We start from the raw sequence: 24,517 nt of genomic DNA on the forward strand, positions 1-24,517 counted from the left end.
ACATCAAAATGCCTGGGCCCACACACCATGGTATTGTCAAATGGTGATCAGGCCTGTGAAACCTGATGGACCTCTCTACAGTGGTCAACAAACACAGAGATGAGGGGAAGTTGGTGAACAATGCCTACCTTCACCTAACCCAATCCTCTCACAATAATCTCCAGGTGGACAGGATACATAAGCCTACACAGCTAGGCACCAACTTGTAGGTTACCAGATGGGTAGCTAACTGGCCCAATGATAGTAGCCACTCAGTCAAATTAGTAGAACCCACCTCTAATAGTAGATTCAGCCACAGTGGTGTACCCCAAGGATTGGTCTGGAGGCCTCTTTTGTTTGAGATATATGTATCTGAGGTACAGAACAATAGCATTGGTCTGTGGCTGATCAGGTGTACAGATGCTTGCAAGCTGCCCACTGTCTTACATCTCCCTACTGATGTGACCATCCCCCAAGAGGCACTCACCCAATTACTGACCGGTACAAGAAGCATTACCACAAATGGAATGCCAGAAGAGCCATCACTTCCCCTGCTGTGGCAGATGTCAGCCACACTAAGTATAACAGTAATAATGTACTGAGCATGCAATCAGGTGTGAGGTGACTTGTGCACTGAGGTTGGTAGCAATCTGATAGTTTCCAATGTGTGGGCAGCATTGTACAGAAGGTCGTCTACATGGCCCACCTCACAAATATGGGTATGTCATAGGTAGGCCATAGGTACAGTGCAATGATTTGCCCCTTCCTGATTTCTTATTTTTTTGCATCATGTTTGTCACACTTAAATGTTTCAGATCATCAAGCAAATATAAATTTTAGACAAAGATAACCCAAGTAAACACAAAATACAGTTTTTAAGTGATGATTTTATTTATTAAGGAAAAAAAAAAACTATCCAAACCTACATGGCCCTATGTGAAAAAGTAATTGCTCCCTAAACCTAATAACTGGTTGTGCCACTCTTAGCAACAACTGCAATCAAGCATTTGTGATAACTGGCAATAAGTCTTTCACATCGCTGTTGAGGAATTTTGGCCCACTCTTCTTTGCAGAATTGTTTAAATTCAGTCATATTGGAGGATTTCCAAGCATGAACCACCTTTTTAAGATCATGCCACAGCATCTCAATTGGATTCAAGTCCAGACTCTGACTAGGCCACTCCAAAACCTTCATTTTGTTTTTTTTAAGCCATTCAGAGGTGGACTTGCTGGTGTGTTTTGGATCATTGTCCTCCCAATTGTGCTTCAGCTTGAGGTCATGAACTGATGGCCGGACATTCTCCTTCAGGATTCTTTGGTAGAGAGCAGAATTCATGGTTCCATCAATCACAGCAAGTCGTTCAGGTCCATAAGCAGCAAAGCAGCCCCAGACCATCACACTATCACCACCATGTTTGACTGTTGGCATGATATTCTTTTTCTAAAATGCTGTGTTACTTTTACACCAGATGTAACAGGGGGTACATATCACGTTGTCTAATTGTTAAAAGTTTGAACGTCATATGGTCAAACCTATATGATTGAACTTTTAACAGTTCAAAGGTTTCAACAGAGATCTCTGTATAGTGCAGAATGTACGATTTCCTTTTCCTGCACTGTAGTGTGATCTCGGAGTTGGTATATTTAAAGAGTGGCAGGTGTGGGGGGTGCAAGGGGGATTCCCCTGCTTAAAATGGTCAGGTAGGTTTTTTGTGTTATGTTTTTTTTTTACATTTTTGAATGGTTAAATGTTCGATCATATGGGTTTGACTATATGACGTTCAAACTTTTAACAATTCGATAACGTAATATGAATCCTATAACGGGATGCACACCTCCCAAAAAGTTCAACTTTTGTATTGTCAGTCCAAAGAATATTTTCCCAAAAGTCTTGGGGATCATCAAGATGTTTTTTGGCAAAAGTGTGAAGAGCCTTTATGTTCTTTTTGGTCAGCAGTGGTTTTTGCCTTGGACCTCTGCCATGCATGCCATTTTTGCCCAGTCTCTTTCTTATGGTTGAGTCATGAACACTGACCTTAACTGAGGCAAGTGAGGTCTGCAGTTCTTTAAATGTTGTTCTGGGTTCTTTTGTGACCTCTTGGATGAATCGCTGGTTCGCTCTTGGGGTAATTATTGTAGGCTGGCCACTCCTGGGAAGGTTCACTACTGTTCCATGTTTTCTCCATTTATGGATAGTGGCTCCCACCATGGTTTATTGGAGTCCCAAAGCTTTAGAAATGGCTTTGTAACCTTTTCCAGACTGATAGATGTCAATTACTTTGTTTCTCATCTGTTCTGGAATTTCTTTAGATCGTGGCATGATGTCTTCCTTTTTGGGATATTTTGGCGTACTTCACTTTGTATGGCAGGTTCTGTTTAAGTGATCTCTTGATTCAACAGGTCTGGCAGTAATCAGGCCTGGGTGTGGCTAGTGAAATTGAACTCAGCTTTCCCAAAAATGTGATTAACCATAGTTACTTCATGATTTAATAAGGGGGAAATTACTTTTTCACATAGGACCATGTAGGTTTGGATAGTTTTTTTCCTTAATAAATAAAATCATCACTTAAAAACTGCATTTTGTATTTACTTGGGTCATCTTTTTCTAATATTTAAATTTGTTTGATGATCTGAAACATCTAAGTGTGACAAACATGCAAAGAAATAAGAAATCAGGAAGAGGCAAATACTTTTTCATTGCACTATAGTTGCAAAGTGAGGGCAGACCTTTAGAGTATTGATCAGTACTGTTGCAAAAATAGAGGCCTATGCAGTTGTTAATGTACGTTTAGTGTCTTCCCCCACTCCTCATCTGCATCACTAATTATTATTCATATACTACGGGTAAGTTTTTACCAAACCTAATGTTGGGAAATGTGTTACATTATTGTTCATATAATTAATTGGTTGCATGTTAACATACCTTGTTCAAATACCATTGTTGGCGGCCTGTTGCCGTCATTGTTACTAGCATGCTTTTATAATGCTTACTGTTATTCCAGTTTTGCATGTGTTCTGTTTGCTATGCAACTGTTTCACATCAGTTGTTTTGGGTTAATTGAACACCCATGCATGCCTTTAAATGTAATATTGAAATGTTTTGTTCATGCCTAACCAACATATCTTGGAAAACCTCAACACAATAGCACATTTGGGAAGGCCATTCCCAGTGGATCCACCTGTCTCACCCCATTTGGCTGTGGCACCAGGGCCCAGCATGTCTGGGAGCCACCCTGGAACTTCATCTCCTGCAGGCCCTGCACCACCTGGGGACAGGTGTGGAGATAAGCCAGTCATCTGCTGTCAGTTCTGGGGTATGGTGCACAGTGTCATTCACTCTGAGTTGGGTGGTCAGCTGTGCCAGATGGAGGGCCGCCTGATGCACCTTGAGTAGCAGGCTGCCCCTCCTGCCCAGCCCCAGCACAGCCACCATCAGGTCTGTGAAGGTGCAGTCATGACTGCCTGCAGGTGGGGATGTCAGTCCCACCGTATCCATATGGGGCTGATGGGCCTTTGATTCCCAAACACCCTCCCCATCCAAGGTGTTTACCCCCACATGTATCATACACCACCCCTGTCTGCTGTCCTGTCTGTCTTGTCTGTCTCCCTACCCAACCGACCTCCCTAGACGTACCTACAATCCTTTCCCAACATCCCACTCTCACCTTAAAAAAAAAAAAAAGGGCATCTGTCCCAAACAAAAATATCTCCCCATACATAGCTGTCCATTTCGCATATGTGTCCACTGGACACATGTAATCTGGTCCAATTGGCTTGACAACACATTTCTGTTGTTCTTACCCTTCTCTCTGGGATTTGAGTGTCCAAATTCACCTCTAAATTCCATACAAATGCACAGCTGTTTCTGTATAAGAAATGGAAAGCTATGGACTTTCTCTACACCCGTCCTGCACATCCCTAGCTACCTTTCATATTATTTTTCCCTCTGCGTGCCCCTTTTTCACCACTCTCCTATCACCCCTATTTCTTTTATTTTAAAGAAATTAATGAGGGTGTAAGCGGGAGTAAGTGAGTTTGCGGGATACTAAGTGAAGCCAAAATGGGTTAAAGCATCTCTATGGCTAACCGTATGTTGGCATCGCTTACCGTCACGCATACCCACGCAAACCCACTTAAAGCCCCTTAAAACTACTTTAATCACTCTGTCTCCATCAGACACTGCTCTGCCTAGAAACAAAATGATCAGCCCCCCCCCCCCACCCATTTATGTGTGTTGTCCTCCAGATGTCTTGCTCTAATAGGTTGAGCGGTATGACTGAGCAGCAAGAGTGTAAATACAGTGTGTCATGCTGACATAGAACAGAAATGTATATTAGGTATTACCTGTGCACATGCATGTATTAGTAGGTGTAGCTGGATGCCTCAAAACAACAGAAAACGTCACGTAAATAAGCTGTACATATTGTACACATGTGTAATCTTAGTTTGTGTGCATCCAACCTACTCAGGGGTGTGAGCTCTCTACATGTTGTACACGTGTGTAATCTTAGTTTGTGTGCATCCAACAGACATAAATTTCTACAGCTACTGGTTGTTGCATTCTCCTGACACAGACATTGGTACTAGAATAAGCATGATTATCAGGTTGAAAATGGAGAGTTGTCCAACTGTGTTATGACCTTGTGTCCATGCCCAGTACAAACAGCTATATGAGCACCTACATAGCTGTATGGACTCTCAGCAATATCTTAGGTTCATAGGTTCATAGGTTCATAGGTGGGTACTAGGCCATCTGCCCGAAGGCATTTAGAAGCCTAGCCAGAATGTGTTGGCTTTCGCCGTTCCCTTAGATTAGTTCCCTGTGCCTCTGTCCAGCAGAGCCACTGAAGTGATCCCCAAGGTAAACTTTCTGTTTCCCATACACTTGTCAAGGTTTCTTTTGAAGAGTGTTAGCGAGGAGCTCTGCCTAATGTAGATTGGGATCTTGTTCCAAAGCATGGGAAGTCTCTGGGACAGGAATCTATCCCTCCAGCACATCCTATTTATTGTTGTGGTGAGGTTTTGATCCCTAGAGCGTGTGGCTCAAGGGGATAAGGTTTTCTTTAGGTGGAGCATGTCTATCAATTCTGGGTTGGACATGGCCTTGTATGTCAGGCAGAGATCACCTCTGAATAGGAGGTATGCAACTGAGTATAACTGGAGTTTCTTCAGTCGAGCTGCATAGGGCATCTGTTTGAGGCCATTGATCCTCTTGGTGAGGTACTTCTGTGGTCTTTCCAGCTGTTCCAGGTGTCTTGTAAGGTACATCCTAAATGGGGAGTTGTACTCTAAGATGAGTCTGATGAGTGATGAGTGGAGGGACACAATGACCTCTTTTGATCTGGATGTGAACCCTTTTGTGATTAGGTGGGCCATATAGAAGGATTTTCTAACCACTTTGGCAATGTGATTATCAAAGGTGAGATTACTATCTACTTGGGTCCCCAGATCCCTTATTATATCTTCCATATTTAGGGGACCACCACCTATGTGGTAGTTTGTGGGTACTTTGTTTTTTCCAAAGGGGATGACTATGCACTTTTTGGCATTTAGCTTGAGGCCATGATTTTGACACCATGTATCCATCTCAGTGAGACCCTTTTGGAGGATGTCTGTGTCAGCCGGAGAGTCAATTATAGCCCCTAGTTTGCAGTCATCTGCAAACTTGGTCAGCCATAGTCCTCCTGTGCTTGCCTGTACCTCTGAGAAGTATATGCCGAACAGGAGGGGTCCTAGGACTGAGCCTTGGGGAACACCACTTGTAACCGGTTTAGAGACGGGCCTTGCTCCTGCAACTCTCACCATGTGAGTTATGTCCGTGAGCCAGTTGGCAACCCATCTTGTGATGTAGGGGTTTATGTTCAGGCTGGTGAGCTTGTCTACAATACCAAAATGGGGAATGGTGTTGAAGCCCTTAACGAGGTCTAGGTAGGCTGTGTGTACCACCTTTCCCTCATCTATAGCCTTGGTAACTGTCTCAAAGAAGTCCACCAGGTTTAGGAGGTATGATCTGCCCTTAACAAAGCCAAACTGGGTAGGGTCCAGTGTTTGGAGGTTCCCAATGTCTCTGTTAATGAGTTCCATGATGATGCGCTCCATAGCCTTGCAGACCAAGCTAGTCAGGCTTATAGGGTGATAGTTCCTGGGGTCTGTTGTGGCTCCACCTTTGTGGAGTGGAATAACTGTTACTGTGCACCACTCTATGGGTATGTAGCCTGTGGAGAGGCTGAGTTTGAACAGTGTGTTTAGGTGAGGGGTTTGTTCATCTTTGAGCTCGTATAGGATGGAGCCTGGGACACCGTCCGGTCCCATTGATGCTGAGTTTTTGGTTTTGGAGAGGGCTGTTTTAACCTGAGTGTCTGTGATTTCAGGGACTCTACATTCTTCTGGTATGGTTATGGGCCCTTTTGGGGGTGAGAGGGGGGTGAACTGTGCTCTGCACCTGTCTGCCAGGATGTTGGTGATATTGGTCAGTTCAGTGTATTTTGTGTCATTCTGCACTAATGCCGAGCAGATCTGAGCATTGCCACTTAGATTCTTGACATAGCTAAAGAATGCCTTGTGGTTATCTTTGGAGTCCTTGGCAATTTTTCTTTCAAAGCTCGCCTTGGATGATTTTTATGAGGGATCATAGTTTCTTGCTGATACTGATCAGGGATGTCTTCCCTTCTTGGGATTTTATTCTTTTCTGTACTAGTTTCCTACTTCTGTTGTATAGCTTGTTTATGGCAGGAGTCCACCAGACTGGTTTCCTTTTCTTGGAGGAGTGAGTCTTGGTTTTGCTTGGGATGGCACGATCCATGCATTCTTGTAGCTGCCCATAAAATGCATTAGTAAAGGATTTTGCAGCTTGGACAGCATTATCCTTCAGCATGGGGATTTTGAAACTTTCTACCTCGGTCTTAAGTAACGTGAAGTTTGCTTTTGAAAAGTTTTGCATGGTGGCTTTCTTGTCCGGGGGTGGGAGTGGAATATGGATATCCAAAGTGATTTGTTTATGGTCAGATCTAACCAACGAGGGGTTGACCTCTGGTGTGGAACACCGGTCGCCCATGTTGGTAATGACCAAGTCCAATATGTTGTCACATCTAGGGGGAGTGTTGACCAGTTGAACCAGGGCATTTGAGTTTATAAATTCTAGGAAAAGTTGGGCAAGGGAGTTAGTACTTGAGTAGTTCTCCCAGTTAATGTTTGGATAATTGAAATCACCCAATATTAGGGTGTTTGGTAGGACCTTTATGTTTCCCAGTGTTTCCAGTAACATGGAATGGGGGTCCTGGGACATGTTGGGTGATCTGTAGCAAGCTACAATTTGAATTGCAGTTTTGCCCATTGTTAGTTGCATGTGGATGATCTTTGAAGCATCGTGCTGTGCCACTAACCTGGAGGTGTGGGTACCCTTGATGAATATGGATACGCCCCCGCCTTTTGTATTTTGGTTTGGGTTCTGTGGCCGAAATGTATGGTATGAGTTGTAGCCTGGTAGTGCTGGGGTGCTCTCTGGAGCCTTAAACCAGGTTTCTGTTACTGCACATATATCGATTTTCTTCATACTGAGGAGTGCCTCGAGTGCGTGCATTTTAAGGTTTAGACTTCTGGCATTGAGTAGCATTACCCTCAGTTTTTTGTTACTTGTGCTATTTATGGTGGTCAGTTTGCCTTTTGAGCCTTGCCTAAAAAGGCACTATGGGGGTGGCAAGAGCCTTGGCAAGTATTCGAAAGCCTAAGGGTGACAAGTGCAAGCCATCTCTAGTGAAACAGTGTGGCTTGTTGAGCATGTCATCTCAGGTGGACAGACACTGGATCCCCTTTGAATGACACCAGAAACTTAGCCAATTGTTGAAATCGAGAATTTTTTTCTTTATACCATGGTATCATTCTTGGTGAGGGCAGGATGCTAGTCAGGGTCAGGGTCATACCGGCCTGGACTATATGATCAGAGAGCTCTTCCATGTCTCTTTTCATGTAGTCCAGGGAGGTATGGCTCAGGTCATTCACACCAACATGGACAATGACAGAGTCATATTTGTATTTGTTCTGGAGTGACCTGAGTGCTTGTGTTATGTGGCGGATCCTGGCACCCGACAGGCAGCTAACAGTAACCTTCTCCTTAGTCAGCCTAGTGAGTGGGATGTCAGTGTGCCTGACTATAGAGTCACCTATTACTAGTATGTTGGGTATGTTATTTTGACTTAAGGGCTGTGATTGCATGGCACACTGATTTTGTGAAGTATGTGTTTCATGGTTTGTGTTGGGGGGTGGAGGTTGCTTGGATGTTTGCTTTGGAGGTCTCTGTTGGTTTTGCAGATTTTTATTTAGAGCCTCCGAGTATGTTTCCATGTATTTATGTGTGTTTTTTGCCGGTGCTGGTTTAATGGGTCTTTGTAAGATTGGTGGTGTGATGCAAGTATTTCCCTTCTCCTCTTGACTATCTGATCCAGTCTTGGGATGAGAGAGCTTAACCTCTAGTTTGGCTGTATAACTGCAACTCTCACATGTATTAGTGTTTGGTGGTAGGAGGAGGGGGTTGTCTGTGTACATGAGGCAGTTGTAACATTGCCTCAAAATGCCCAGATTCACCAGTTAGACTGGAGAGTACACCTGAAACTGCCCTTTGGACATGCCTGGATAGGTACAATGAACTGTTTTACTGGATGCCTGGTAAGGTCGAATAGAGAGCGTTGTCCTTCTGTACAGTACAGGAGGGTTTAGTGCTAGGGTTTATAAGTGCTTGCTATAAGTTTTGAGCAAGAGCCGGGCTGAGAAATTAATGGCTTGAGTGCTTAAGTTGAAAGTTTATCTAGTTCCAAGGGAAAATTGAAGAGGAGACTTTGTGGAGCCTGGAATAGTTTTACCCTAGCTAACCAGTGCTGCCTGGTGCGCAAAACCGAGCAAATATGCTATTTATAGCAGGGAAATGAAAGAGATAGAAATTAGCCCAAAATGGCCAATAAACTACTAATTTCTGGGCTGAAACCACTCCTCCAGGGACAGATAGGCTGCTCAAAGCTCCCCTCTCTCACAGGTGAACAGAGAAACTTCCTTCTTTCCAAGTAAGGTATGGGAAAACACAGAGATTTGTAACACAGCCCTGAATTGAGCACTAACCTGAAAACTGGACTATACTAGCTTAGAAAGGTGGGAAACAAGTATATATATATATATATAAATTTTTTTTTCAGAAAATAAAGCAGATACACTCAAAAAACAGTTTAAAAGCACAGAAAAAGGATAATTATTGTTATATATCGCAGATCAGAGTTGTAGTCAATGCCCCCAATAATAAAGTAGGAAGAAACACAAATACAGTAAAAGCAGATGAATAAAGTGCAATTTATATATATATATATATATATATATATATATATATATATATATATATATATATATATATATATATATATATATATATATATATATATATAAAACAATAGAAAACAAACAAAGTGATTTAAACAAGTTACCCAATTAAACAGAAAAAAAGCTCAAAACTGAGCCCTGTTCCAGCAGACTTCAATCAGACAAGTTCTAACTGCACACCCCTGCTTACTAGGGTGCAGGGGAACCTTCTCCAAAAAAAGATGGCCTAGATCAGTGCCTCAAGTTATACAAACAAAGCTAGATTCAGCAGGCCTGAATCTGGTCTATGCTACAGCAACAAGGTGCACCAATTTCAGAAAGAAACAGTTCAAATAAGCAGTCACAATAAGCCTGTGACCAGAATTTCCCAGCTCAGAAGGGCAGACTCCAGCCTCTCCTCCTACAAGAGTGCAGACCACAAACCTTCTTAATGTAGAATAACTGGCCTAAAGCTCAAGTGTTTAAGCCAGAACTAATACACTTTTAGAATAGCAGACACTGGGCCTTCAATCAGCAATTCCCAGCTTAGAAGGATGTAAGCTACCTGTCCTGCCACAACAGTGCAGACCACAAACCTTCTTAATGTAAAACAGCCTGTATGCAGCCCAAGTGCTTAAACTAAAAGACTTAGAAAAACAGTTACAATTTAATCAGGCTACAACCAAGCAGTAATAAATGCAGCAGAATAAATAAAATTGAGTACTTTTAAGAAAAGCAAAATAAAGAAGGAGGAAACACAAATACAGTAAAAGCAAATGAATAAAGTGCAAACATTTTTTTCTTTTTCTTTTTTTTAAGTGCAACAAGAGAGGAAGGAAGAAACTAAGTAGGCTGACCTTCTCAAATCTTCTCTCTGTATTAAGTAGAGTGAACACTAGACTCAGAATATAATCTCACTGTACTCAGTTAAGTGAGCAAATGAGATGGACCTAGGAGGAGTGTTCTAATACAGACTTACAGGAGGGGCGGGCAATTCCAGAGCCACCAACACTAACGCCAAGACAAAAACAGGGAGGCTGGGAGGGGAAGTAACTGCAGAGAGACACACAGCACACTGTTCAGAAACACACAATTAGGAAACAGAAAAAATGAAAATACAGTACTTTTAAAACTGCAAGTTTGTACTTAACAGAATACTAAAATACACTACTGCAAGTTTCACATAGCTTCAGCTTCTAATGCAGATGTTTGTAGCTAAGCAAGTCTCTCAGAAGTTGAGCATAAAATGATTTCTCAAACTTTGTGGCTAGCGCTTAAAGTACAGAGGAATCCCTCTAGGCTATTAAATATCAGATAACAAAGAAGTGATACCAACACCCCCTCTATAGCAAAATAATTGCAGAGAGACACACAGCACACTGTTCAGAAACACACAATTAGGAAACAGAAAAAAAATGAAAATACAGTACTTTTAAAACTTCAAGTTTGTACTTAACAAAAGACTAAAATACACTACTGCAAGTTTCACTTAGCTTCAGCTTGTAATGCTGATGTTTATAGCCAAGCAAGTCTCTCAGAAGTTGAGCATAAAAATGATACCAATCTGACTGGTAAAACCTGTCTCCACCAAGATAGAGTAATCCCATTTGCTGGACAGCAGCAATACACAAACCACATAATCCATTTCTATATTGGCTGTACCGGGCCAAGTAGGAGCAGGCACCAACTTGGAAGTAAGTCAACCTATGTCTGAAGAAGCATATGGGGTCACAGGTGAATTACTGTAAGGCTAACTATGAGTACATATTGGACACATCCACCAAGGCTAATCACAAGGCTGTCTTCACACATCTCTTCAATCTCTGAGGCAACAACCCAAACCACCATGTACTGGTGGTAAATCACACCACATACACACACAGCATAGCCATAGTCAACCCACTGCTGACAGATTAAGGGAAGACATCACCCACCTGTCCCACCATCAGTATAGGTGGATATGCACAGGACCCGCACCCCTCCCCTCATCATCATCAGGGAGCAGGTCCATAATGCCTAATCAAAGGCAACAAATGCAAGTCTCCATGGGAGCTGATAACATCCCTGTCTGCATCTTACATGAGCACAGGCATATGCCTCCAGCTTCATTACACACTGTATGCAAGCAAAGCCTGAGCACCACTGACATCCCATCTGCAAGGAAGATGTCCACTGCCATACTGTGGCTCACCAATACCCCAGGCATGTTAAGGTCATGCATTTTACCATCCACACAACTGTTATTCTTAGCCATATTGCAAGATGTGCATGTACACTTGTGGTGGAGTTAACTGCATTGCATCAGAGTGGTCATTACAAGGGCCTATTTGCAGGAGGTGAAACATATCCGTAGCATACCTCACAACCTGTCAGTGTATGAAATCTGGACAAAGACTGACAAAATGGCCAGCCAAAGGGACAAACATAGGGACATATTTGAAAGTTAGTCTTATACAATGCATATAAAAACTGTACACACCCCTGGTAAAATGCCAGGTATTTCTGACATACAAAAATGAGACCACAATAAAACATTTCACAACTTTTCCCACCTTTAATGTGACCTATACCATGTACAATTCAGTTGATAAACAAACAAACCAACCTGTTAGGGGAACAAGTATGAAAAATAAAACACATACAAAAAGCTAGATGCATAAGCGTGCACAGCCTGAAGCTAATACTTTGTTGAAGCAGCTTTTGATGTAATTACAGCATTATGTCTTCTTGGGTACACAACTGCCATCAATTACAGAGATTCTTTGATTAACAATGAATAATGATCAGCTTTCCTACTAGGCTTTTCCAGACATTTACTCAGCTGCCTGCTACAGCAACAGCATGGTTCACAGAAAGCTTACAAAGCTTCAAAGGGATCTCATTGTGGAAAGGTATCAGCTTGGAGAAGGTTACAAAAACATTTCCACAGCATAGCAAATACCACGGAACTCAATGAAGACAGCCATGAAAAGGTTGAGAAGATATGAGACAACAGTGACACTGCGAAGAAGTGGACATCTCTTCAAATTTGATGAGAAGACAAGACCAAAACTGGTCAGGGAGGCTGCCAGGATACCTACAGCAACACTACAGGAATTGCAGGAATCTCTGGCAAGTACTGGTGGTGTACTACATGTGACAACAATCTCCCATAGTCTCTATATGTTTTGCCTGTGTGGTAGGGTTGGTAGATGGAAGCATTTTCTCACACCAAACAACATCCAGGCCTGATTAAATTCTGAAAAACAATACATCAAGTCTCCCAAAAGCATGTGGGGAAATGTCTTATGGTCTAATGAGACCAAGGTTGAACCTTTTGGTCACAATTCCAAAAGGTTTGTTTGGTGCAATAACAACACTGTGCATCACCAAAAGAACACCATCCCCATGGTGAAGCATGGTGATGGCAGTGTCCTTCTTTGTGGTTGCTGTTCATAAGCTGGAACTGGCACTTTAGCCAAGTTGGAGGGGATTATGAACAGTTCTAAAAAACAGTCCCTTTTAGGCCACATTCTTCAGGTGTCTGCTAGATAGCTGTAGATAGAGAGGAATTCCATCTTTCCACACAGTAATGACCCAAACCATACATCCAAATCAACAAAAGAATGGCTTCACCAGAAGACATTCAATGTTTTGGACTAGCCCAGCCAGAGCCCACACCTACCTCTAATAGGAAATCTGTGGGGTGACCTGAAGAAGGCAGTGCACAAGAGATGCTCTTGCAATCTGACAGAGTTGGAGGGCTTTTGCAAGGGAGACTGTGTAAATATTGCCCTGTCAAGATGTACCATGCTGATAGACATCTTCCCAAGAGGACTGAGTGCTGTAATTAAATCAAAAGGTGCTTTAACATCGTATTAGTTTAAGGGTGTGCACACTCATGCAACCAGCCTATTGTACATATTTCATTTACTATATGTTACCCCTAACCGATGTGTATGTTCTTCAATTGGATTGCACAGGATATAGGTCACATTAAAGGTGGGAAATCTTATGACATGATTTCTTTTTTTTTTTTTTGTAAATCTTTTTATTCATTTCCAAAAACAAGAAAACATGTATACAGGTTATTTATGACAGTGAAGTATTTACAAATTATTTAAAAAGGTTGGCGAAAACCTCTACACCGATATCAAACATTAAAACCAAATAAAAGTATTTACAAGGGATGACATGATTTCTGTGGTATAAGTCAAAAAGCGAAGCCAGCACCATGTAAGGATATCCAACCTTCTTTTATTGTGGCAACACCATCAAATTCAGACCAGTTTCGGCAACCTTGCCTTCTTCAGTGATAAATACAGAAGCATAAGTCACCGATACTTATACCATGATTAATCATCATTACATCATAAGGCATCAACATTTAAAGCAACAGCAACCTCAGTTGTCAGAACTGTAATCATACACATATATTACAGGTGGTTATTAAGCCCCGGAGAAAACAAACCCCCAAGTTTGATGATCCAACCTTTCTCCTTTTTATTTAATATTGCATGCCACCCCAATTTATTTTTCCTGTCCCCCCAAACTTTGTCAATAATCATGAAATGAAACTTAGCATTGTCACTAAGGTGTTCAGCTATACGAACATGCATAGATCTCGAAATCTGCCCAACATAAAAGGCAGCACATGAACATGTCACTAAGTATACCAACCAATCTGATCCACAATTCGCAAAAAATCTGATGTTATAAACTCTGCTAGTATTCCTACTTAAAAACTGTTTTATTTTTAACATATGTTTACATGATGAGCAGTGCCCACATGGAAATGATCCAAAGACTTTTTCACCAGTCAGAGTGCATTTTTGTCCTGTATCTTGGTTCCTATGACCCCTTTTGTAGTGGTTGAAATGAGAGCCTAATGTTTGCCCTCTTCTATATGAAAATTGGCATTCTGGTGTAAGTAAACTAGACAATTCCTCATTAGCTAACAAAATATTCCAATTATTGTTGATGACCTCCCTAATAATATTAATATTCCTACCATATGTAGTGACAAACACATGATTTCTGTGGTCTTATGTTATATATTACAAAAACTTGGCATGTTAGCAGGGGTGTGTACACTTATTAATACACTGTAAAAAGTCGAAAGTTGTTAGAGTAACCAGCTTTGATTTCACATACATTTACTGCAGGTTTTGAAGTCTGCAACTCAAATTATGTCATTAATTAGTGGCACCAATCCACAGATCATCCCAGTAATGTATCAGACAAACACAGGATTTATGAAGGACAGCCCAAAAATATGAGCTGCGCATCTAGACATTCAGCGAAACTCTATACAGTTGAGAGATATGTTCTGTAGGAGTTGCCACTGTGCTATACAGGTGAACAGCAAAAATATGTACAGGGGTGCAGTATGTGCTAGGTGAAGGGCCATCACCTACTAACACTATTCATGTATCCCAGAGGTGTATATTACTAGTAACATTAAGTGGAAAGGGCTACACTGCATGTTAAGGGTCTGTCCAGAGTGTATATGTTGTGGTCTGATTGTGTGTTGTGAATGTCACCAGTTGGCTATTGTGAGGTCTGTGGAATGTCTTTGTTCCACCTCACCTGTATTTGTCTGTGTGTGTGTCCATGTGTGCATGCATGTGTGTGTGTGTGTGTGTGTGTGTGTGTGTGTGTGTGTGTGTGTGTGTGTGTGTGTGTGTGTGTGTGTGTGTGTGTGTGTGTGTGTGTGTGCGTGTGTGTGTGTGTGTGTATGTGTGTGTACCAGAAAACCTTATAGTGCAGGTATTAATTTACATATGTTATCTTCCTCTCACAGGTGGATATGGTGGCCGTGGTTCCTCCCGCTCAGAATCTGATGTAAGTGTCTCTGCAGACTCTGACCATGATGGTGGTCCTAGTGAGGCACAGGTGGGGTTGTCAGGAGCTGACTCTGTGCCATCAGTTGGCATACCACAGTCATCCACAATGTCCCTGCACACAGTCACAATGCCCACACATACCCCATCCTCAGCAGCCACGGATAATGGACAGTTGGCTGGTGGTGGCATGGAACAGGCTAGTGTGGTGACTATGGCAAGTGTGAGCTTAGACACTAGCCATAGCCAGAGTGCAGGAGAGGTCCCACACAGGTGGGTGGACAGGGGTGCTTGAAGGAGGACTGCTGCCTGTTGAGCCGCTGTTGCAAGCGAAACAGCAGGTGTCACCAGACGCATGTTTCTGGCTGTCATGGATTCACAATCACATAGTGAATGCAACACCAGACAAATACTCAGGGTCTTGTATGCAACTATTCCTGGCTTACGTGACAACATTTGTGACCTTGTTGAGACCACACATCAAAATACTGAGGTCATGAATACACGGTGGCGTGAGACCTTAGCAATCTTTGACTGTGGAATGTCTGTGCTGTATCATGTGGAGGGAGATGGGCATAACCCATGTGCCATTAAGTCAGCACCAACATCAGCTGAGAGTCTACTTGGCCATACACCTTCGCACTCCCAAAGTGGCAGTCTCACAGCAGTACCGAAGGGCGGGTGCTGTCCACACCACAATGGAGCAGGCCATGGGCACATGATCCTGGCCAGTCCCGTCAGGGATACAGATCCAGCAGACAGCAGTCACCACTGGGGAGTAGTACTGTATCTGGACTTGAACCTGATGATGCCAGTGAGACCCCCTGGCAGGACCAGTTCATGTGTCTGTGGCCAGAGATGGTGAACTGTACACCCTGCCATGTACAGTCCACAGCTGTCCAACATTCCCCTGTGTAGGGCAGCCACATGGTATGACTGTGTCCATACAAACACACACACATCACCATCACAGCCAGGTCTCCTCCAGACACACATAACATCACCTCTGCATGGCCCATTCATAGAACACCCCTCTAAATACACACACATGATGTCAACTGTATGGCCCAGCCTAGGCCTCTGGCAAACCCACACAACATCCTGTGCATATGATGATACCTGTACCACATCACTGTCATCCATACCACTGATGCAGGGACATGCTAATATGGTTCTGATGCACAGGGTGAATTAAGTACTGTTTAGCTATGCAATGCTGTGTAAGGTGCTGTTAGCTGGCATTTGTAATGGGTACACTTCAGAGTGTGTGCACCTTTTCAGCCATGATACATTATTGGGGTTAGTAACGCTGACTGAATGTACTCTCATGTGCTGTATTCTGTTTGTGTTCTAGGTGTCTGTGTGTCAGCAGGAGGTGGCCCTGCAGAAATTGGCAATGAGGGGTATGGCAGAGTGGTAACACACTGATCATGTCAGAGCCGAAGTACAGCTATATATGTACACATTTACCAGGTCTGTGTAGCAGTTATTGCATGTGCCACAGAGCTTATAAGGCTGAGGGTTGTATACAAGTAAGTCTATGGTGGTTGACGTCAGCAGCCCTTATGAAGTGGACAATAGTAAGTGTAGTGGGTGGAACATACCTCAGCTTGGTAAAACCCATATCCCCAGAGGATATTGTGTTGACCAAACACGCAGAGAATACTATTCCCACACAAACAATCACACACACACACACACACACACACACACACACACACACACACACACACACACACACACACACACACACACAGATGCATGCACAGGCTTACAGTTGCCAGTGTTGGGTTTGAAACCCCTACCCATCTAGTTAGTGGTACTACAATGTTATGTGGTTATCATAGGTGGCACTGAGCTAATAGTGTGATGACTGTTCCAAGGTACCTGTAAAGTAAATAACATCATGTGCCATTGTGAGATATGGCAATGGGGTGTGTACTGGGTGTGGAAGGACTCATTAGACTGTCACCTATGAGTCTACATATTCACAAACACTGCTATACACACCAATGCACACACAATTGCCAGCACTGACGTTATCAGCCCTGTTTATCATGTTATTCATTCCATACTGTCACATAGCTGTTGCATACAGCACAGGTCTTATAGGGCTGAAGAGTGTCTACAAATACCTCTACGGTGGATGTGAACAACAGCCTTTATAAACTGGACCTTGGCATGTGTACTGGGAGTACCATGGCTTAAAATTGTAAATCACGGCCACCCAATGGATATAGTTCTCACTCACTCAAACACACACACACACACACACACACACACACACACACACACACACACACACACACACACACACACACAAACACACTCCCACACACAGGATACTGTTTTTGCACACACACATTTGCCAGGGCTAAAATTAGAACCCCTAACTATCTAGTTACTGCTAATACAGTGTTATGCATTTATCACATGTGCCACAAAGCTTACAGGGTGAAGACACTCCCAAGGTAATTCCAAGGTGAACATCACCAGGCCTTGTAAAGTATGCAATGGGTGAGTTACTTGGTGAGAATGGACCCAAATACTTGGGCCTACAGTTATACACACTTACACACACAAATACACTCATACACACATTTTCCAGGACTGAGATTAGCAGCCCTGCCTATCTTTTTAGTCAGTCCATACTGTTACATAGTTCCTGCATGTGGCATGGGGCTTATTGGGCTGAAGAGTGTCAACAGATACCTCTATGGTTGATGAAGACAGCGGGCCTTGTAAAGTGGACCTTGGGATGTGCACTGGGAGTACCACAGCCTAAAAATGTGACCCCCTCAGTGGATATAGTTCTCACTCAGACACATACACAGGATGCAGTTCTATCACACACACTTGTCAGGACTGAGATTAGAACCCCTACCCATCTAGTTATTTCTAATACAGTGTTATGCATTTATCACATGAGCCACAGAGCTTATAGTATGAAGAGTGTCCCACAGTTCTTTTAAGGTGAACAACTTCACCAGCCCTTGTAAAGTATGGCAATGGGCAGACTACTGGGAGAGTGAGGCCTCAAAATGCTGTATCCTACAAGTATACACACTTACAAACACTTACACACACATACATTTGCCACGACTCAGATTAGAACCCCTACCTATATAGTCATTGGTACTATAGTGTTATGCAACTACCGCATGCACCATGGAGCTTAGAGGGTAAAGAGTGTCCCAAGGTACATATGTAGTAAATAACTTCACCAGCCCTTGTAAGGTATGCCAATGGTAGGTGTACTGGGTGAGAAGGGCCTCAAACTACTTTCACCCACATGTTTACACACTCACAAACACTTTTATACACATTAATGCACACACACACACACACACACACACACACAAATTTGCCAGTTCTGAGATCCATAGGTTCATAGGTCCATAGGTGTATACTAGGTGAATGGCCATGGAGCATTTACAAGCCTAGCTCATGGGAATACCCTGGCATCATGCCACCTGATGATAGTCCTCAGTGTGTCTAACGAGCATAGCCACTGGAGTGATCCTCGGGGTGGGATTTCTATTCCCCATCCACTCATCCAGATTTCTCTTGAAGAGGGCCAATGAGGTGCTCTGCTTGACATGCATGTGAAGTCTATTCCATAGTGTGGGCAGTCTCTGGATTATGAACCTGTCCCTCAAGCATGCTCTGTTTATTGTGGAAATGGGGTTGAGGTCTCTGGGACATGTGGTGTGGATGGATTGGTTTCTTTAGATGTAGCCTTCCTGACAGAGCTGGGTCAGACATGGCTTTGTAACTCAGTTAGAGATCGCCGCTAAGTAGCCAGTATGAGACAGAGAATAGTTGGAGTTATTGGAGTCTGTTCATATAGGACAATTGTTTAAGGCCTGGGATCCTCTTTGTGGGGTACTTTTGCAGCCTCTTCAGTTGTTGCAGATGTCCAGTGAGGTACATGCCAAATGGGCCATTGTACTCATTGATTGGCCTAATGAGGGAAGTGTAGAGGGAGCCAATAACCTCTTACTTCTTGGATGCAACACCCTTAGTAATGAGATGTGCCACAAAAAAGGACTTTCTGAACACAGTGGCACTGTGGTTGTCAACAGAGAGCTCGTTGTAAACCTGTGTTCCCAGTTCTCTTATAACAACTTCAGTGTTCAGTGGACTACCATCAATGTGGTAATTCATGGGAACCATGCTGTTCCCAAAGGGGATGTCGGCACATCTTCTGGCATTGAGCTAAAGTCCAGGGTTCTGACACCAGTCATAGTTCTCAGTGAAGCTTTTGTGCAGGATGTCAACATCACGTGGGGAGGTAATTATAGCACCCACCTTGCAGTCATCTGCGAACATTGTCAGCCAGAGTCCCTTCATGTTGGGGTGGACTTCAGAAATGTAGATTCTGAACTCGAGAAGACCCAGGACCAAACCTTGTGGGACACCACTCATGATTGGTTGGCAGTCTGACATGGAATACACTGTTTTCATGCCATGGGTTCTATCTGTGAGCCAGTTTGCAAGTCACCAAGTGATATCAGGGTTGATGCCTAGCCAAGTGTGTTTATCTATGATTCTGAGTAGGGAATGGTATCCAAGGATTAGAAGGCCCCCTATCTTATTTATTCCATACTTTTACATAGTTTTTGCATGTGGCACAGAGCTGCAGAGTGTCTACAGCTACCTCTACAATGGATGACAACAGTGGGCCTTGTAAAGTAGACACTGGGATGTGTATTGGGTGGGCAACAGCAAAAAATTGCAAAACCCACCCCCCACTGGATACTGTTCTTACACACACACACACACACACACACACACACACACACACACACACACACACACACACACACACACACACACTCACACACACACACAGGCACACACACACACACACACACACACACACACACACACACACACACACACACACACACACACACACACACACACACACACACACAGACACACAGACACACACACACACAAACACACACACATTTGCCAGGACTGAGAGTAGAACCCAACCTATCTGGTTACTGTTACTGCAGTGTTATGCATTTATCACATGTGCCATAGAGCTTATAGGGTGAAGGGTGTCCCAAGGTATGTCTAAGGTGAGGAACATTGGCCAGCCCTTGTAAAGTATGGCAATGGGTGATGTACTGGGTGAGAGAGGCCACAGAATACTTTAACCTAAACATATACATACTTACACACACAAATATGCTCACACACTTTTACATTTGCCAGGACTGAGATTAGAACCTCTACCTAACTAATTATTTGTACTATAGTGTTACGCAATTATCGCATGCACCACAGAACTTGTAGGGCTGTAGGCTGCCCAAAGGTACTTCTAAGGTGACTGACATCAGCAGGGCTGCTAAAGTAGAGTAGTGGCAAGTGTACTGGGTGTGAACAGGCTCAAAATCTTTAACCTACATACACACACAAACAAACACACACTTTTACATTTGCTAGGACTGAGATTAGAACCCCTACCTATCTAGTTATTTGCGTGATAGTGTTACACAGTTATCACATGTGTTATAGAGCTTACAGGACTGAAGCTAGTCCAAAAGTATTTCTAAGGTGAATGACATTAGCAGATGTTGTAAAATAGGGCAATGGAAAGTGTACTGGGTGGGTAAGGCATCATAATACTTAGACCTACAGGCACACACACATAAACACACACACACACACACACACACACACACACACACACACACACACACACACACACACACACACACACACACAAACACACAGGTAGGTGATGTGATATTCCAACCCCCACCTCAGTTCCATTAGACAATGAATCTCATCTTCATGCTGGCACATGCCAGTGGTTACAACTGGTATGCAACTCTATGCAGCAGGCATTACTCTATGCCATTCAGCATATCCCTGTGTATGACTCACTGTCTGTGTGTGTCTCCCTGTATTTCTCACTCTATCACTGTCACTCGTTTCCTCATGTCTATGTGTGTGTATGCTTGACATATTGTAATATGTTCCCCATATATATGTGTGTGTGTATCACACACAACAGATGCAGATATACCACATATGTGCCACCTAGAGGTGGCTGTGGGTAATCCTGTCTGATGACTGTGTGTGGAGACAGGTTTACATAGCTGTGTGTATGCAAAGACATTTGCACAATACAGAGATATATAGTCCGATGTAGTTTCAGAGATGGGCTTCACTTCTCTAGTTGTAGGAGCATGCTCAATATGACCTTCTATAGTAAGTGTGGGAATCCATTCTAGGGATAGTTGTACTCCAGTCCGGGGTGTTATGTGCTACAGCCATAGCTTGCAACCTGTTTGTGCAAGATATTTGGAGATAGGCTGCCAATATGGGGAAACAATGAGCCAAACATAGGGGGTACTGTAACTATGGCTCTTAATGTATGAGTTGCTTGAGTTACAGGGTTTGTTTTAGCAGACACTTTCTGACATATGTAATGTTTGACACTGTACTTTATTGTGTCATTACCTACTGACAGATATAATCAGATCAACACAGTTATTTACCAGAGAAATACAAGATGGATGATGCACAGACCTATATTATGAGGTAAAGGCTAGACATTCTTGCACAATCTGGCCAGTTGGGATGTGTGGCTACAGCCAATTGACTGATGAAGCTGTGTAAAAAGTCCAGCACCTTGATGATATCCTGGCTGAGGATCTCCTGGTTGTGCAGTATTCTTCTTGCCTGAAAGGTCATATCCTGGTGTGACCATACCTGTCAACTGTACAGATTCTCACAGATTACCCAGATTCATGCTTCATATATCTGGTCGGTTTCCCTTAGCATTGTGATTTTCTAACACATTTTTTGCAAATCACTAAGGGGTTGCAGTCAGGAATACTGCAGAACATTAGAGTTTCAGACTTCACACCCTTCATGACATCCATGCTACTACACACCCCCTCTGTTATTCTATGAACTTTCTAACATTATGAGAGGAACATTTCAAATGTGTCCCTATAGTTGGGCCTTTATCCCACCATTATGTATGACTTTGTCCAGATTTCTTCCTCTACGAGGTTGAGAGGTATGCTACTAGCATTTAGCGGCATGGCTTTACATTTACATTTTGTTGACATTTCCTACAAAGGCACTATGGGTGAGACATGGGCCTCTGCCAGAGGCCTGTAGGTCATGTGAGATTGATGCAGGCCATCTGTAGCAAGGCAGTGCATTCTGTCACTCATATGTTCCCAGGCTGCCAGGAAGTGGATCCCCCTGGAGTGACAATAGTAAGTGACAGAACACACTGCTGTGCTACTAGGCACCATACCTCTCTACGTATGTGAGCCAGACATCTGGACAAAGCCATGAGTAATTGGGTAACAAAAGCTTAAATATATGGACCATTGTAACTATTGGCCTTACAAACCTGGAAGGGTGGTACAATAATACATTTTGCATTAGCATGCATTTTTCTATTGGGTATGAAGTCTGAGACACTACAATCCATCAATATTTTCTGACTTTAGACTTTCATGGGTTGCCATTGATTTACCAGACAACCACTATTTCAGAATAAAGACACTACAAATATGATGCAAACCCGTGCACATTCTGCAAAAGGTCTGTACAGTTGTGAGGTATGGTAGGCACTATGTAGGTTACTCTAACCTGTGTACTGTTCATATGTTTGGCCCCTGTACCTGACCTGTCCAGCTTCCCGACAGTAATAGATATTGACATCTGGACAGTGTGTACAACTCCCACCATAGGTGTAGCTGACATGCAAAATAGTTGGCACTGCATTTCATGGCACATGGCCCTGTCTACCACAGTACTGTACCTAGGCCACTAGGACACAACAGCTATGAGAAGTTGCTGGCCACATCCTGACAGTATTCCCCACACATATGCATAGCTCATTGACCCCTGCATATTGTGGACATGCAACAAGTTATTATCTTGATTGGGACAGCCCTGGCAATGTGTGCTCTGCTGCTAATACCCTACAAACTTACATATTACTGCATTTCAATGTAAATATGGGTGTGAGGGGGCACACCTGTCAACAGTACACATTTGAACTGGCTGTACTGATATTAGCTTTACATTTTGGTTCCATTTAGCATAGCATTGTGCCCTGTCTTGGAGAATAGAGGTATATCACTAGAGACCACAGGTTAGATTGTAATGCCATACAATCAAGTTTCAGACTTCTTACCCTTCAGAGTCTTACTGCAAATGCAAGACCTGCTGTGATATCACTGTGTAAGTCTGTAGGGGGGTAATCCATCATTGTCACCATTTGCGTGCCTTTGCCAGACATTCCTTTATGGTTTTCTATAACTAACTTGCTGTGTGAGTTTGGGGGTGAGTATGGGATCCCACAGTGACATTCATGTATGTGACCCATGACCCCCCCCCTTAGTTGGCCCCCCACATATACTGCAGTGGGATTTGTCACCTTAAATGTTACTGCATAGTGTGGGGAAGCCAGTATTGTGCAGACATTTCCTGGTGTCCTACATAGCTGTCTGCTGCTACCCAGTAGGCCACCCCATTCCCTTGCATGCATGCAGCATTACCAAAGATATGCTACCAAAACATAGTAATCCATTCATTTATTGTTAAGAAGACTGACTTACCTTGTGCCTGTGGCAGTTGTGAAGACAGTGCTTGAGGGCTGCCTATGTTGGATGCACACAGTACACTGCCTATACATGGTAAGTTACAAGTAATGTGATGTGTATGTCATCCATTTTACTGTGCGTGTGAGTCAGAGAGAGGTGTCAGTCCCTGTGTCCCTACAGTGTCAGTGTGTGTGCTATGCATTGCCTCTTTGCCAAGGCTTGGGCATACTGGGCATGCCTCTGTCTGCCTACGGGAACATGCTCAGGGGCTTCCTCTTCTGAGTCCTTCTGTGCCTGTGGGGACCTTGGCAATGGTGGGGGGCTGTGTGGCCTTCCCTGTGCTGTTGCTGCTGCAGCTGTTTCCACAGGATAATATTGTGTAGCATGGCACACACTATAACCATGTGTGCACATGTGGCTGGAGAGTACTGCAAGGTTCCACCAGATATGTCAAAGCAGTGGAACCATGACTTGAGCATCCGAAACACACACTCTATAATGATTCTGGTTTGTGTGTGTTCCTCATTATGACATTCTTGAGTGGGTGTGTGTGCATTTCTGATGAGTGTCATCATCTACGGCTCCAATGCATAGCCAGCATCTACCACCAGATGGCCATACAGGATGTCCCTACTGCAAATGCCTGGTACAGCTGCGACGAATGCCAGATGTTGGAGTTTTGATAGCTTCCAGGGCTGCCAGCACACACATTCATGATAATGCCCTGGGCATTGCACATGATCTGGCAGTTGATGGAGGGGAAGCCTTTGTGGTTTATGTAGA

Source organism: Protopterus annectens, chromosome 13.part0 (genome assembly GCF_019279795.1).
Source record: "Protopterus annectens isolate FY-2018-M chromosome 13.part0, PAN1.0, whole genome shotgun sequence".
Classification (NCBI taxonomy): domain Eukaryota; kingdom Metazoa; phylum Chordata; order Ceratodontiformes; family Protopteridae; genus Protopterus; species Protopterus annectens.